At 46.3% G+C, this 11,245-nt stretch overlaps 1 long non-coding RNA gene across 1 annotated transcript; it reads right to left on the bottom strand.

Moving 5' to 3' along the window:
* Window positions 1–6,599: 6,599 nt before the first annotated feature.
* On the bottom strand, window positions 6,600–10,873 carry LOC112654677 (uncharacterized). The gene is made up of 3 exons (XR_003133231.3): window positions 10,613–10,873; window positions 9,853–10,068; window positions 6,600–6,761 (listed from the first exon to the last, which is right to left on the bottom strand). It is a non-coding gene; the product is annotated as an uncharacterized LOC112654677 (long non-coding RNA).
* Window positions 10,874–11,245: the final 372 nt, after the last annotated feature.

Genomic DNA, 11,245 nt, shown 5'->3' with positions numbered 1-11,245 from the left:
TTGTCTCTCAGTCAAACCTTGAGGTAGGGCTGCAGCCCTGGCCAAGAGTGTGATTTTGGCTTTCAGGGGAGACCCTGGCATAGAGAACTCAACAAAGCTATGCATGGACTCCTGACCCACAAAAACCGTGAGATGATAAATGTTTGTTGTTTTTCATTTTTTGTTTTTTAAAAGATTGTATTTATTTATTCATGAGAGACACAGAGAGAGAGGCAGAGACACAGGCAGAGGGAAAAGCAGGCTCCCTCTGGGGAGCCCAGTGTGGGACTCAATCCGAGGACCCCGGAATCACACCCTGAGCCAAAGGCAGATGCTCAACCACTGAGCCGCCAAGGTGCCCGTCCAAGTGCCTTTATTAAAGGAAAGGAGGAAGTCATTCGGTGTACACTTGTGCTGTTGCAGGGTCATGCTCAAGAGCATCTGGTCCTCCCTTTACTTGAGGGGCTCTGGGTCTGGAAGGTGACTCCGGTCTGGGAACTGGCTGAAGACTGTGATTCTCCATCATCGTGACTAAAGTCAGTCCTCTGTTCCTCAGGCTTAGATTTTGTTTTTATACAAATTCATGCCCCAAAAAAGTACAAACATTTTAGTGTGTGTACGTTCACCCTAAATACCCTAGTATCTATGTGGCACCGTCAGTCATGGCTGAGCCTTTTGTTTGTTTCAAACAACAACCTTCCTGACTCCCTCGGAAGGTTAAGGCTCTCATGTACCCTTCAGCAAACCATTGTCCATGGAAGCATCTCGCACTATCATCCTTGGCCTACAGAGGGCAACTATTTTTTCAGAATGCTAATACTCTTCTCACCATTGTGTGGGATTTTTTTTTTTTTTTGGTCTTGTTGTTTTCCTTTTTCTGAAGCTGGGTGAGTAGATCAGGTATTATATATCCACTCTACTATTCCTTTCTCCTTAAGTCTTTGGTTTCCCTTCTCATTAAGGAATGCATGGCATCTGAACTTCATGTGCGTGGGCCACCATGGATGCACAGTTTCAGACAATCAAGCAAGGCGTTGAGACCAGATCTAGTTGTTTCATTTAGCACGTTGATTCCAGGAGTTCTGGTGAAGACAAATGTAATAAAAATTTTTGATCTGATGCAAAATTATTTTCTTCTTGCCAACACTCTCAGAATTCTTCTCTCCCATTACTTTGTGATGCTTTGGTTATGTAAGCCTTCTCTTCCCAGGTCTAATTTTGATCTCAGGTGTGCTGGAATCTGACTCACTCATGTGTGTCTGGAGTCAGTGAGCAGAGGTGGGGTGGGCCACAGAGGACGTCCTCTTGCACAGCCACCACTCAATGAACTTAACTGTTTTTAGAACAAGATGGAGCCAACCTCATGGGAATGGGAGGAAAGGCAGGAAGCTCTGTTGAGTTTCAGACAAAGTATCTCCATCCCAGCACACAGGGGAAGAACCACTTTTTCCCAACAAATATCCTGAAAGGCCTGGTGAAACTGAATTCAATCTATTTTTGTGATTCGTCAGTCTTCAGGATCCATCTCTGCCTCTGTTTTTCGGCTTCATTAGCCCTCTGCCTGAGTGACATGGAGACTATTTTAGGGAAGTCACAGAAACTTCTTCATTCACTGATCATGCCTTGAAGCCGAGAATTTAAATCCTAAGCCTGTGATTCTTTGTTTCTTTAAACGTTAGTGTGCAGTTGAATGAAACTTTTCACCGCCTAGCCTTTATCTTCTTCCTTCTGCAATCCGCCAGAGCCTTGGTTTTACCAGGCTCTTCATTCTGTGTGACTACAGAGGGCATTTCTGTCGTTCCACCACCGGGCGCCATGTACTGCTCTGAGCACAACTCATGATATAGTCAGAACGCAAGTTTATATTGGGGGCACCTGGTCGGCTTAGCTGGTAGAGCATGTGATTCTTGATATCTGGGTTGTGAGTTCAAGCCCCACGTTGAGCGTAGAGATTACTTTAAAAAAATGCAATTTTATATTTGACTTCCGTTAATTCTTTAAACTTCATTCCGAGGCTGGAGGAGGAGAAGAGGATCCTCCTCTACATCTGAATGGGACTTCTGACAGCTTCTAGGGCTCCTCTTTCTCTCCCTGCTTACCTTCACCTCTAACCCTTCTTTCTCCTCCAAAGTTGAAGGTAGGGTAGCAGTGTTAGGGAGAGAGGGGGAAGTGAGTTCTTGCTTGATCTGGCGGCTCCGTGTTCTCCAGGCCTTGTCGATGATTCAAGCTGGTGACTCCTAGGTGACCTTTCAGATGGCTTGAGCGGATCTTTTTTTAAGGCTCTTGCATAGGAATTTTGGAGGTTCCCTGCAGTCGCCTCTCCTGAAGTTCCCTTGATGCTAGTGGATGGCTCTCTTTTCTGGGTGGTCTCTTTCAACTCTGCTCAGACCCTGATATCCAGCCATGTGTGCTTAGCCTCTTTTGGCTGGGGTGCAAAGAGGAGAGGTGTTAAAGCAGAGCAAAAGCCTCTTAAAAAAAAATCTTGGGGCAACTGGGTGGCTTGGTTGGTTAAATGCCCAGCTCTTGAGCTCAGTTCAGGTCTCCAGCTCAGGGTTGTGAGTTCAGGCCCTGTATGGGACTCCATGCTGGGTGTGGACCCTACTTAAAAAAATTTTTTTTTTTTTAAAGATCTCCTCAACTATCTTCTCCAAATCCTCTCTTTGACCCCTCTTATATCCTTGGGTTTCACTCAGAACTCCAGGAAATGTGGAACAGGTTCTCCTTCATTCCCATCATAAATCCTGTTACCATCGAGAAGACCAGGGAACAGGGGCTGGTCTCACTGTAACTGTGGCATTCCAAGATATCTGTGGCTGCATCTGTCCACAGTGAGGCAGGAATAGTACCACCCTGCCTTCTATTACAAAGTTTTTGTGACTTTCCTTTTTTTTTAGTGTTTTGCCACCAGTGTTTTTCCCTGTCTCTCATCCTTACTGCTTTCAAATCCAACCAGGTCACCTACTCAGTCCCAGATTCCCAGTACTTTGGGGTCTCTTTCAGAGACAGAATCTACTCTAGCTAATTTCAGTGGGAATTTCTTACCTGATATTAATTAGAATTTCTGTGAAGGCCAAGAAACAAAGCCTGGATGCCATGCAGCCAGAAGCAAAGCAGCCAGAGACTGTCCAACTACACCACAAACGTCCAAACACATTATAAGGGTTCCCTAGCAGAAATCCTGCTGCAGCTACCTGATGGTGCTCAACATCTATAAAGCCAGCACTGACCAGGATCTCATTACCGTCCCTGCAGAAAACCATGTGTCTCCATGTCCATACAACTAGGAGAATAATGTGTTTGGAACCTTTTGCATATATCCCAAGTCTTGCTTAGCTTGGAGGTTTGCTAGAAGGTAGTCAAATGTCTATATACCCTGGCAGCAAAGGATCTTGAGAAATGTCTTGTCTTTGTTTCTATCTGTGGAAGAGAGAATTTATAATTTAAAGAACAATGAAGAAGGGATCCCTGGGTGGCTCAGTGGTTCAGTGCCTGCCTTTGGCCCAGGGTGTGATCCTGGAGTTCTGGGATTGAGTCCCGCGTCGGGCTCTCTGCATGGAGACTGCTTCTCCCTCTGCCCGTGTCTCTGTCTCTGTCTCTCTCTCTCTCTCTCTCTGTCTCTCTCTCTCTCTCTATGTCTGCCATGAATAAATAAATAAAATCTTTAAAAAAAGAACAATGAAGAAAATATCTGAGGCAGTATTTTCTAAAATTCTTTGACACTTATCAAATACCTATTACATTCCAGTTCTTGTGCAGGTAAATAAAATACTTAGCTTTATATTGTTTGTTTTGTCTTGCTTCACTATTAAGTATCATTATGAGGGAACCTGGGGTGGCTCAGTTGGTTAAGCATCTGACTCATGGTTTTGGCTCAGGTCATGATCTCGGGGTGGTGAGATCGAGCCCCTCATCAGGCTCTGCGCTCAGTGGGGAGTCTGCTGGAGATTTCTCTCCCTCTCCCTTTATTCCTCCCCTGCTCGCCCATGTGTGCACGTGCTCTCTCTCTCTCTCAAATAAATAAATCTTTAAAGAAATTTTTAAAAACCCTCAGTATCTCATCACTTATAAGTATGGAAAAGAGCTTGGCTAGGTTGATGTACATTCCATGGGTGAATTGATGTGCTGTTATGTTCAGTTGTGTTAATCCCAACCAGGTGGGGGAAGTGTGTCATTTCACAATTGGGTCAAGCACATCATGGGAAATGCAGAGCTAAAAGTAAGCTTTTAAAAATGCCAGTCCTCTTCTTTCCCAAATGAGCTTGAGGAAAATTGGCAAGATTTCTGTGCCTATCTACCCAAAGATACCAATTTTATAAAGGTAGCTTTCAGACCTATAACCCTGGAGGCTTTCTGTTGATCCGTTCTACTTGTGGAGTTAATAGGAAAATCTCAGCATGCTAAATTTTAAGCTATTTCTTTTAGTAGATGACATGTCATAAATATCTTGTTGTAGAGAAGACTTTGAAGGAAAGTCCCATCGGGAATTCCATTTTAGTTTTCCTAGGTTAGCTTATTCCTTCACCTTTTAACTTTTTAAAGTAAATCTAATACAACAAACCTGAATTTTCTCAGATTTTCCTGGGTGGTGGGTTGAAATGTGTCATGGTAATGGTGATAACCCCAATTTTGCTGACTTTGTGTTACACCTTTATGTTTCAGAGCTTTGTCCCCTGCCCTCTTTTGGGTCTAACTCCATTCTTTTCAAGGGTCCTCGGGGGGTGTACTGCAAACAAGTCTGTCCACTAGTTACCGTGGGGTGTTCATGATGCCTTCTTCCCCCACCCTGACCACCTTTCCCACTGATACCTGCTGCCCACTGAGCCATTGGAGGATGGTACATCAGCACCCCCCCCCATGCTCCTGGTGTCCATGGGGGCAATGCTGGAGGTTGTGCCACGAATGCCATCTTTTAGCAGCTCCCAGACAGCCAGCCCTTGAGCTGTCAGAGTGTCCCCTGTTTCTCACATGTGCCGAGCCCTGCATATGCACCATCAGTGTGTTGAAGCTGGGCCGCATCCTTTGCAGAGGAGGGACAGGGCCCTGCCCTGTGTGGTACCCTGTCACTGAGGCACCAAAACTGTGCTGCTTCAGGAAGGAAGGAGACTGTAAAATAAAGGCCTCCTCATCTGTTTGCCCCTCCCTCTTGCTGTCCAGCTCACATGCAAGTCCCCGGGGGCTGGCCAGGGGTCCTCCCCATCCTCTCCCCCTTCCTGTGAGGGGGACTCTTTTCTTCCTCTCATGCAAATCATCTCATAGAAATAGCTGTCTTTTCTTTCGGTTCATCAGTGCGTTTGTTGTAACTTTTTTGGTTTCAAATAACAGGCAGTGGCTGCAGCCAACTGAAAGGACTGAATTATAAAACTCTCAGAGTGTCTGGTGAAATGAAATGGCAGGGGCTGCAGCTGGGTCTCCAAAATAAAATAGGAAACTGAAAAGTTATGCTGCTTCTCCTGTTGGCTTGACTGGCTTTCACATGGAGAAAAACGGGGCTCTGTAGGGGCTTTGCTGAGGAAATGCAATGAGCTGGCCACTTTTTTTTTTAAGATTTTATTTATTTATTCATGAGAGACAGAGAGAGAAAGAGAGAGAGAGAGAGAGAGAGAGGCAGAGTCACAGGAAGAGGGAGAAGCAGGCTCCATGCAGGGAGTCTGATGTGGGACTTGATCCCAGGACCCCGGGATCTCGCCCTGAGCCAAAGGCAGATCCTCAATCACTGAGCCACCTGGGTGTCTCCACAGAAGGTGCCTCCTCTTTCAGAAGTCCTGCTGGGAGCAGGAATAGAGAGGATGGGATGGATTGGAAAACTGTTTAAGAAGTCAAATCCACAGGACTTGTTCATAAATTGGCTAGGAGGAGGGGGAGTTGAGGTTTGGATGCCTCAAGGATGCTCAAGTGGTAACATCTAGGAAGCCATGAACATTTAATTCTGTCTCCCTAGGAAAGTCAACATGAGAGAGTTATGGTAGATCTGGGACTTGTCAGCACATAATATGGTCATTCAATCATGATACTGAGTAATATAACCCAAGGAGCCTGGGTGGCTCAGTGGTTGAGCATCTGCCTTTGGCTTAGGGCATGATCCTGGGGTCCAGGGATCAAGTCCCGCATCGGCCTCCCCACAGGAAGCCTGCTTCTCCCTCTGCCTATGTCTTTGCCTCTCTGTGTCTCTCATGAATAAATAAATAAAATCTTTAAAAATAAATAAAGGGGATCCCTGGGTGGCGCAGCGGTTTGGCGCGGGCTTTTGGCCCAGGGCGCGATCCTGGAGACCCGGGATCGAATCCCACGTCGGGCTCCCGGTGCATGGAGCCTGCTTCTCCCTCTGCCTGTGTCTCTGCCTCTCATTCTCTCTCTGTGACTATCATAAATAAATAAAAAAATAAAAAATAAATAAAAATAAATAAATAAATAAATAAATAAATAAATAAATAAAGGGAGGGTGGCTTCGTTGGGTAAGTGTCTGCCTATGATCCTAGGGTCCTGGGATGGAGTTCCCTGCTCAGCAGGGAGTCTGCTTTTCCCTCTCCCACTGCCCTTCCCCTGCTCTCTCTCTCTCTCTTGCTCACTGTCTCAAAAAATAAAATATTAAAAAAATAGGACACATTATTTTTTTTTGGTTAAGATTTTTATTTATTTATTCATAGAGACAGAGAGAGAGAGGCAGAGACATAGGCAGAGGGAGAAGCAGGCTCCGTGCAGAGGGCCCGACGTGGGACTCCATCCTGGGTCTCCAGGATCACACCCTGGGCTGCAGGCGGCGCTAAACCGCTACGCCACCAGGGCTGCAAAAAAATAGGACACATTAAAAATAAAGGGAGGGAGAAGAAAAGTTGGAGGAGAAATCCATGAAGGAGACAGAGAGATAATTTGCAGTGTTAAGAATAACAGAGTGTCAAAGAGATAACTAAAAAGATGTATATTCATTCATTTTTCCATAACATATTTATGGAGCAGCTTCTATGTTCAACATGCTTTAAAGATTACTTATTTATTTGGCACACAGGAGTGGGGGAAGGGGAGAGGGAGAGAGAATCCCAAGCAGACTCCATGCTGAGAGCAGAGCCTGATGCAGCACTCGATCTCACAACCCTGACATCATTCCCCGAGCCAAAATCAAGAGTTGGACACTTAGCTGATTGAGCCACCTGGGCACCCCTATGTTTCATATGCTTTAGCAATTAAGACATGTAGTTCCGAAAAAGAAAAAAAAAAAAAAAAAAAGACATGTGGCTCCGGAGCCAGGCTGCTGAGGTTTGAATCACAGTCCCACAATTTACTTGCTGTTTGACCTTGGGCAGCTCATTACCTTCTCTGGGCTTCTATTTTCTCATCTTTAAAATGGCAGTGATGACAGTAATCGCTTCATGAGGACTAAACAATATATGGCCATGGTAATCATAACATAAATGGTATCATCATCCTATATTGGTCGCTCTTCTAGACTGAAGGAATACAGCAGTGAACAAGATTGACTCAGTCCCTGCTGTTATGAAATTTCTGTTCTATTTAGAGGTGAGGAGAGTACATACCATAAACAAAGACAACAATAAAGGACAAGAAAGTAGCAGATAAGTGTTAAAAAGATGACATGATGGGAGGCTGGGTCAGATAGGACATACTAGGTCGGATGGTCAGAGTAGGCTTTTCTGATGAAGTGACATTTATTGCCAGAACACGAATGACCAGAAGGGATAAATCGTGAGGGGCAGAGAGTATCCCCATTAACAGAGAACAAATGCAATGACCTGAGGTAGGAACAAATCTGGTGTGTCCAAAGGAAAGAAAGAACCTACATTTTATCTGGCATCGTGGCCCATGATCTTTTCATATACCTCATGGTTTTTGTTTTTTTGTTTGTTTGTTTTTTGTTTTTTTTGTTTGTTTGTTTGTTTTTAGTAGGTTCCATGCCCAGTTTGGAGCCCAATGCAGGGCTTAAGCTCACGACTCTGAGATCAAGACCTGAGTTGAGATCAAGAGTCAGTTGCTTAATTGACTGATCCACCCAGGTGGCTAGTCTTTCTGATGCAAGTCATATTAATAAAGCCAAGGGCAAATAGAAAGCGCTAAACTCCATGTAGCAGATACTATAAATTGGCTCACTCTACACATATTCTAACTCTTTTCTGTTGGGAAAGCAGAAAACTACATTCTTAGACTCCCATCCATTTAGATTGAGGTTTGGGACATAGTTGCTGTCCACCTATGAGGCATAGATGCAAGGTGCCGGTTGAGCCCAGAAGGAAAGAGAGAGCAGATTCTCTGCTATGCTCTGTAGCAGAAGTGGTTGGTTCTTCCGGGGCATGGATTCACACAGTTCCGTGTTGAGGTAGGGCCTTTTTTTCTGGCTGCACTGTTTCTTACTGGGTAGCATTCAAGCCTGGTTCTCTGGTATTCCAGAAATTCTGTGAGCTTTCTCGTTCCTTTCATGTATTTATTTCTGGTTAAACCAGGTGGAATGAATTCTGCTATCTACAACAGAGAACTTTAAGATGTACAATACCCTACTAATTCTGATCTCTCACCAGCTTCTCTACCTCTTCTTCCACCGCGCCCCCATATGCTTCGTCTTTGGTATACCTAGCTTTGTCTAAGAACAGGAATCTCAACCTGCTCCAGAAGTAGGCCTCTTCAGCCGAATCATCCAAGATGATTTCTGTTTTTTGTTTTGTTTTGTTTTGTTTTTTAAGATTTTATTTATTTTTTTAAGATTTTATTTTTTTAAGATTTTATTTTTTTAAAGATAGATTTATTTATTTATTTATTTATTTATTTATTTATTTATTTATTTATTTATTTATTTATTTATTTATTCATGAGAGACACAGAGAGAGAGGCAGAGGGAGAAGCAGCCTCCCTGCCAGGAACCCAATGTGGGACTATCCCAGGACCCCGGGGTCACCATCTGAGCCAAAGGCAGATGCTCAACCACTGAGCCACCCAGGTGCCCTTTATCATGCACTTTAAAAGATCAAAGAGCTAAGGCTCAGAGAGGTCAAATGACTTTCCCAAAAACACACAGCTAATAAGTGGTGGAGGCAGGATATCAAGTCCCATTTTAACTCCAGAGCCATGCCCTTGGAACCATGTGCTTGCTATGGGCTGGATACTGAAACAAATGTTATTTTATTTTATTTCTCAATGATTATATGAGGTGGATACTATTTTTCCAGCACATGGGGAATGGAGTCTAAGGAAGGCCAAAGCTTCACAGCTCTTAGTGGAAGAGCCATAGCTTGAACCAACATCTGCTCTGAGGCCTAAAGCACACTTTTATTTATTTATTTATTTTTTTAATAAATTTTTAAATTTATTTATGATAGTCACACAGAGAGAGAGAGAGAGAGGCAGAGACACAGGCGGAGGGAGAAGCAGGCTCCATGCACCGGGAGCCCGACGTGGGAGTCGATCCAGGGTCTCCAGGATCACGCCCCGGGCCAAAGGTGGGCGCCAAACCGCTGCGCCACCCGGGGATCCCTAAAGCACACTTTTAAAACTAAAACCACACTTTTCTTCCAGTGTAACTCATCAGTTGTAGTCAGGATTGAATTCAGCTGCATATTACAGTGAGTCAAAAACAATAGCGGCTTAAGCAAGAGTGTCTTAGGAAAGAGGATCAGAAGTAGGCAGTCCAGGCTGGCTTGGGGGCTCTATAAAGGTGGGGGCCCGAGCTCCTTCAGGCTTTCTATCCCACCATCCCCAAGGTGCAGCTTCATCCTCACAGTCTAAGACAGCTGCTGGTGCTCCAGCCATCAGAGTCATGTTCCAAGCAGTAGGACAGAGGAAGGAACACAGAAGAAAAGGCCAGACAACACAATCTAGTCTCTTTTAAGGTCTCCCAGAGGCTGCTGTAGTTGACCTCTGCTGATATCTTACCAGAACTAAGTCGCATGGCCATAGCTAATTGCAGAGGAGGCTGGACAAGAAATCTTCATTAGGGGTAGCCACCTGCCCAGCTAAGAATAAAAGTGTTACTTTATTAAGGCAGAAGGAAAGTAGATCTTGGGGCAGACAGATGAGCAAGCTCTACATCAATGTTTGAAGGCTGCCGGAGTCCTAGCAGAAACAGATGGCACTCTCAGAGGAACTTCTCTGAAAAGTCAATGGAGAGATTATTTTCAAAGGTCTGGAAAAGATTAAGGGGACTGTAAAGGGAACCATAAAGGGACGAGGAGACATCCAGACACTGGCAACAGAAGGAAGCTGTCACCAGCCCTCTCCCCAAACGGAGAGAGAGGGTCCAGAGATGGAGGAGCCCAGCCTCTGTCACCTCCTGCCCCACCCCCCTTGCCCTTTGGGTCCCCCTGGGGACAGGGGAGCCTGGGCACTGCAGCCCTAGAGATCGGCAGAGGAGGGCAGGGGACGCTGTGGGACAAGTGGGGAATCTCCCCGAGACCGTCCGTGCAGGTGCCCCTGAGCCGTCGGTCTGTCCACACAGCGGGGCAAGGGCGTGAGAGACTCTGCGGCGGGTGGCCGTGTGCCCGTGGAGAAGCGTCGAGCCTCCGCCGGGCTGCGGGAGGGCCGGGCCGCCGGGGCTTGCGGGGGCCGGCGGGCAGCTCGGGCGCGGAAAGTGACCGGCCTCTGGTCTCTCGGGCTTGCGGGCGGCGGGGGCGGGGGGGGGGGGTGTGAGCCGCACCACGTGGCTCATGTGTGGTCTGGCGGCTTGAAGCTGTGTCTGCTCCCCCAGAGCTGAGCGGGGATTAGGGTCCCGCCGCAGCTGTCCTGCACCTGCGCGGGGTCCAAACCTGGGACCAGGCCGGTGCCCGAGACCCCACATGTCATACGATCTCCTCACAGGAAATGTCCCCAAGAGACAGAAGGTAGTGGTCGCCAGGGCCTGGGGCAGGGGGCAGGGCGAGGGGCGGCTGGAAAGGCTCCGGGGCTTCCTTCTGGGGTGGTGAAGACATTCTAGAATTGGATTACGGACTATAATTCTATATTCATAGAATATATTCACCAGTCTGTGAATGTAGTAAAACCATCGAGGGCAGCCCGGGGGCTCAGCGGTTCAGCGCCACCTTTGCCCGGGGTATGATCCTGGAGACCCGGGGTCGAGTCCCACGTGGGGCTCCCTGCATGGGGCCTGCTTCTCCCTCTGCCTGTGTCTCTGCCTCCCTCCCTCTCTGTGTGTCTCATGAATAACAAAACAACACAAAACAAAACAAAACAAAAAAAAGAAAGAAAGAAAAAAACCATCAAACATTAAGTTTAAAGTGTGGTCTCTGTGGTATCTCAATAAATCTGAAACCGGAAAAAAGAGCCCACCTGG

The sequence above is a fragment of the Canis lupus genome, chromosome 15, assembly GCF_003254725.2.
Source record: "Canis lupus dingo isolate Sandy chromosome 15, ASM325472v2, whole genome shotgun sequence".
Taxonomy (NCBI): Eukaryota; Metazoa; Chordata; class Mammalia; order Carnivora; family Canidae; genus Canis; species Canis lupus.
Note: the sequence above shows the minus strand (reverse complement) of the source record. Positions and strands in the feature narration are given on the sequence as shown.